Raw genomic sequence first — 6469 nt, 5'->3', positions numbered from 1 at the left:
CTAAAATTTTTATATATAAATTAGTTTATTATCATGTAAGAAGAAGTTAAATAAGTTTGAAGATTAAAATTTGTAAAAGGTTATAATATACACTAATTTCAATTTAACGTCAAATTTAGGGATGAAAAATATGAAATGCTATTTATTATTTTCTAATTAATAATTATGTAAAAATATTTACTACAGTTATAACACTTAACATAAATGTTCCTTTTCTTTGTAAAAATACAATTTATTTTTGGATATTTAATTTTTTTTTGTAAAAAAGAAAGCCCATGGGCTGGCCCTAACCCACAGGGCTTTGGGGCTTTTTAACCCTGGGAGCTTTTTTAATAAAGGTCTTTTTTGGCCCTAGGGGCTTTTTTGGCCCCAACCCACATGGGCTAGGGCCAGGGCCTATTAGAGGGCCTAATTGACAGCTCTACTTACTATATATATGTCACGTGTTTTATGCATAAGCTTGAAACATAGATGTCAGCTTGTATTTTTTGGCTATGTGTAAATCTATTTGTTGAATTCTAGTTATGATGTAAATAGAAGATATATGATGATGACTTGCTCCAGGTCGATCTACACCAGCGACAAAGAAGTTATGCAGAAGCAGAGAAGCAATGGGATGCGACAGCGGAAGAATTGATGAATCTGTGAAAGATTGAAGAGCTTAGCTCATAAGAACTTCATCTGGAAGAAAGCTAGGTGGAGTAATGGAAAGCTCAGTGAGGAGGTGACTCTCAGACATATTTTCATGTGCTGGAAATCTCATCAGCAGATTGAATATCATATATCATCCAAAATGCTTTTACAATGGATTCTAAGGTGGATTTATAGCAAATCTCCTTAGCTATGCACCGTGGAGATGAATCCTGAAATAAGTGGATCTTAGTCCACGTGGTCATGCAAGGAATGTGCTGAAATTCTAGAATATGCACGGAAACACTAGCTGCACGGAATACATGTGCAAAAATGTGAACAAATGTTAGGGTGGTCTTAGTAAAATGGGGGATGGACCTAGCAATTTTAGTCTTCCTTTTCTTGGACATTTCTACCCTTCTCCTTGTGCTGTTGATGACTTGGGCCCAAGCCCAATTTCCTTAGTTTAGCAGTTCTTTTATACATGTGTAATATGTGTAAGGCATGTGGGACTTTTAGTCCTATATAAAGGCATGCCCACACCTTTTGTAATCACTTTTGAGATATTGGATTAAATTTTCTGTTGAGAGCACTCCAGATTTTAATCCCCTTGAAAGTCAAGGCTGAAGAATCCAAGGGATTCTCTTAGCCACCTTCCATTCACTTTGCCATTTCTTTCATTTTCCAAATCTGACTATCACTCCTCCACCATAACATCAATCAGTCAATCCCTTCCATACGCGTCAGCCGCTTCTCCGCTGACACATCACACCTCCATCAGAAGCCACGAGCCTTTTGTGCCACGTCTTCAAGTTCCTCTTGCGTTTCAGACACACCAATTCATTTCCTCATTTCATCAAGCATCTAGGGTTTCTTCTCGAGAGCATTCTTTCTCGAGCTCCTCGTGGTTAGCCTTCAATCACCAAGGTAACCTCCATTTTCTTTCTCAGATCTTCAGCCTTTCACCATTTCATCTCGAGATCTCACCCTCACTGGACCCTATCCCACTTTTTACCGTTCAAAACCGAGAATCCTTCCCTTCCATTGATTCAATTAGTGAAACATCTCGTTTCACCGTTCAAACAGCTTTTCCTCCGATTATTTCAAACTTCCACCGATTAAATCCTCTTGATCCGCGAACCCTAGCCTTTTCACCGGTCAAAACACACAAACCTAGGGTTTTATTCTTCCGCTACATCTATTGTCAGTTCCTCAGCTCGATCCGCGCCAGCTCGACGGTTCCTCGTCGGAGTGAACTGCATCAGCTGGTTTGGTTCAAACTGGAACAACTGGTCATGCTTCTAGTGATGGGTCCATGATAGGCTTGGACCCAAGTCATCATCCCCTCCCTCTTGGAAAGGATTTGTCCTTAAATTTGATGGCTTGCTTGAGGACTTATTTTTGTAGGCTTCATAGATCTTCCACCTGGGTCAAATATCAATCTGCAATAAGCATCAAACATATTTCTAATTAGTTTTCTATGACCCAACAAAATATATAAAAGAACATGTTTAGAAAAAGGTTTCTTAATTTTAAAATTTTCGAGTTTATTACCATAGAGAAACCTTTCTTCATTTGAAATTTTATTTGTATCTTGAGTTAGTGGTAACCATAAAAGTAACCCTAACCCAAGTTGTGAATTGCCATGTGTTGAAAGTTTTAACAATTTTAAAGATGGCATGGTAAATTCTTGGAAAGAAAAGTAAAACTTTGGAATTTCAAAAATAAGTGGAGAAAAGTGAAAGGTTAGGAAACCTCCCCTTAATAGTCTAGGTTCTATTATGAGTGTAGGAGGAGAGATTGCCTGCAATTGTTCTTTCTTCTTTTCTTCCATTTCTTTCCTTTCACATTCTTCCTTATCTTCCTCTTCTTTTCTCTCTTTCTCTCTTATTTTCACTTTTTCTCTTCTCTCTCTTTCTTCCTTTTTTCTTCTCTCTATTTCTTCTTCTTCTCTTCTTTCCTTTTTTTCTTATCTCTTTTTCTCTTTCTTCTTCCTCTCTTTTTCTTTTCTCTATTTCTATTCTTCTTTGATTTTCTTCTTTCAACTTTCTTTCTTTTTCTTTTTCATCCCTCTCCTTGTTAAGGCGCATTTGTTCTTGATCCTCCGCCACTTGTGATGATGAAAGAGGATGAAGTACAAATTTCTTCTCATGATGGTGCACAATTATTTTATTGGTAAGACCATTATGAATATTTTTATGATCAAATTGTCATGGTCTTCCCAATAACACATGACAAGTTTCCATTGGAACTACATCACATAAAACTTGTTTTTAAAGTTGCCATGGAAATTGTTACTGTGACTTGATTCTTGACTGTGATATTCCCATCTTTATTGATCCAATGTATCTTATAGGGATTAGGATGGGGTTGCACAACAAGATTTAATTTTTCAACCAATCTAGTGCTACAACAATTAGAGCATGAGCCACTATCAACAATGAGAGAACAAATGTTATTTTGAATTTGACATCTCGTGTGAAAGAGAGTCTCTCTTTGTGATAGATGTTCTATACTGGATTGGTTGTCAAATTTTTTTTTGATCATGAGAAGTTGCCCTTCACAAGGATAGACTTCCTCAGTAGTTGATTTTCCTTGATCACTCTCATTCTCGCTATTGGAGGATTCACTACTATAACTGTCAATGCCCCTCAAGATGATAGTTCTTTTTGTGGGACATTGGGCAGCTATATGTCCTCTTCCCAGACACTTCAAACATTTGATCTCACTAGTCCGAGTGTGTGAAGATGACTCTTTTTTGGACTTCTCAACAATCTTGGCTAGAGGTTTAAAAGGGTCTTTTTCTTTAAAATTTTCCTTTTCCAAAGTAGAGTGAACTTGAACTCTTTTAAGAGAAGATTTTTGCAAGATTTGTTGTTCTACCTTAATAAACATTTGGACAAGACTATCCAAATCTATATAAGGAAGTAGTTCAACCCTATCTCTGATTTCAAAATTGAGCCCACCCAAAAATCTAGCCATTGTGAGTTCATCTATTTCCTCAATTCTTGCCCTTATCATATACAACTCCATCTTTTGTCTATATTGTTCTACAGACATAGATTTTTGTTGTAGCCTTTGGAGTTTATCCATAAGCTCTTTATAATAGTAGGAGGGAATATGTCTCCTCCTAAGGGTAGTGATCAAATCATTCCAATATTGTATTGGAGGATTTTGGTGGCGCCTTCTTTCTTCCACTATGGCAGTCCACCAATACATGGCATACCCTTGAAAGCTTAGGGTAGCTAGAGGAACTTTCCTCTCCTCACTAACTTAGTGGCAAGCAAAGAGTTGCTCCACCTTCATCTCCCAATCTAAAAAGGCCTCTACATAATCTTTTCCATGAAAATGAGGCAAATTAATGTTGACTTCTCTAGGGGGAGGGGGTTCTTGCATTTCTATCCTATGTCTTCTAGAAGAAGAATAATCTCCATAATAATCTCCTACTCTAAAGCTTTCTCCCTCATGATTGGATTCCCAGCTCCTACTATCATGCACTCTTCCTTGTTTATCTCTCATTATTCTCAACTCATGTTGGATTATGGTGATTTTTCTTTCTCTATCTTGTTGAGCATATTCCATTTTTCTTTCAGTATCAATTTTCCATTAAGTTAATTCTCTAAGTTGGTTTGAAATGTCTTTGAGAGTAATTTGTTCCTTGGAGTCACTAACTCTTGGAGAATGACGCTTTGACATTTTGTGATTGTAAAAGTTTTCTTGTGTTACAACTACTTAGATTTCACCAAAGAATAAATTCCAGGTAAGGGAGGTGAACCACTAGGGTTGCTTAAGTACCAAGCCTTTTCCTTGCCAAAAGTGTTCTAGGCTACTTACTTAGTTATTGTAACTCAAAAATCACTTCTAAGATCACCAAAAAGAAGACTCAAATAAGCAAAGAAAATTCCTAGGATTCTAAGGCCGGACTTTAAGAATACCTATGCGAGAATTCAAAAACTTAAAAGAAATGGAAATGGAAAGGTGAGGTCTCCTAGGTGAGGCTTGGAACTTTGGAACCAAGACACGCTCACCGTCTACCAATTTTAAATCAAGCAATTAAACTCAAGTTTTGCAAGTGTTGGAAGAACACCTAGGAATTCTTCCAAATCACTTGCTTAATGGCCAATTACAAGTGCTTTTACAATTCAAATGAAATGAAATACAAGGAAGGGAAAGGAAAAAATTGTGTGCAGCTTTGGATTCTCGTAAGGAAATATGAATTTAGCCAATTCACACTAAGCTCATAGCTGCCAACGTGGTATTTCTACTATCTCACCGAATCAGCTACACCAGCAATTATGTAGTTGTTTAACCAATGTGTTGTTCGAAAATGCACTCCCACTTGATCTTTCCAATCTTCAATCTACCTCCTAGAGCGCTACCAGGCTAGAGGACGATCTGGACTAGCTTCTGCTCAACAATAAAACTCATACACAGACCACCAATGTTCAGTTATCAAAACAGAAAAATACATTGTTGCATACTTGAGTGTTAATCAACCAAAATGCACAATTGTCAATTTTTTTAAATAGTTTACGTGCAGGGTTTTCAAGCAACGAAATCAAGTCATTAAGTGGCTGGAAAGAAAGGATAGCAGTCCAAATGAACTTAGGTTATGCTCTAGATTGGATTTAGAAATCAATAAAACGAATACAAGTTGCATAGACTACTGATTCAACTTAATTTTAAAATAGACACAACCATTCGACAAAATGCCTCAGAGAAGTTATATGAATGATGCATCAGAATTTAGAAACTATGGATTGGCACTGGTTCACAAGGCTTTTTCAAATAAATGCATTTGTTAAATTTTCAATTAGACTTTTCTTTTCATTCAATTGAACCAAGATTTTGATACCAATCTATCAATGAAATTGATGCATCAATCAAAGTAAGCATGGTATTCAACATCTGCAACTTGTATAAGAAAACAATATGTTGAATAATGGTGCATTGAATGGCTAAATTTTACAAAAGTGTTGATAATGCCAATTTTATGTTTCAAACAACTTTGTTTTACTAAAATTGATTGGTACAGGTTGACAACAAAGGTCAAATATCACCAAATCAAAATTTCACTAATATAGTTGTTGTTTAGCACTATATTTAGCCAATTCTCCAATCCAGATTCAAGCAAAGGAGTCAAAAATGATCTGTGATGGTGTATTATGACCATAGACAGCACAAACAATTTGAATAAAACTCTAGGAATGGTATGAAAGATGTCCAGTTGAGAATTCTATACTGAATAGATTCAAAAATAAGAAAAACTCAAACAATACAATTGTAGTTCGGTCAATCTGCTAAACATTTGAATTTTGGATTATTGCAAAGTGGTGCTACCCGCTGGATTGTCTTAGACAATTTTTAGTTCAAAAGGTATGCATACATCACCATTGCATCACATCCAACACAGACAGAACACACATTCACTATGATACAGTTTCAGAAATAGTGAAAACTAGATTTGAAACAAATACTTGGTATTGTCCTGTGATGGCATTCAAAATGCACTGAGCTCATTAATCATTGCTCTTGAGGTGTGCATCTATTGAAAGACTAATTCCAGATTTACAGCTTTATCCCAACACAATTTCAACTTCGGAATTTAGACAAAATTAAAACGAATCACATGACTAAAACATACAAAACATTACAAAATTAAAAGACTCGAACAGTGAATTGACCGATTAAAATGATGAAGAATAAAGCAAACAAAGCTGGATCAAACAATGGACTCGAACAGAAATCTACAAATATCAGAAATTAATGGAACAGTGCACGACAGAATAAAAAAACACGAATGGAACATATTAACAGTGTGGACGAAAAGCAATGGAAC

The sequence above is a fragment of the Vigna radiata genome, unplaced genomic scaffold (assembly GCF_000741045.1).
Source record: "Vigna radiata var. radiata cultivar VC1973A unplaced genomic scaffold, Vradiata_ver6 scaffold_406, whole genome shotgun sequence".
NCBI lineage: Eukaryota > Viridiplantae > Streptophyta > Magnoliopsida > Fabales > Fabaceae > Vigna > Vigna radiata.
This window is presented reverse-complemented; position numbering follows the sequence as displayed.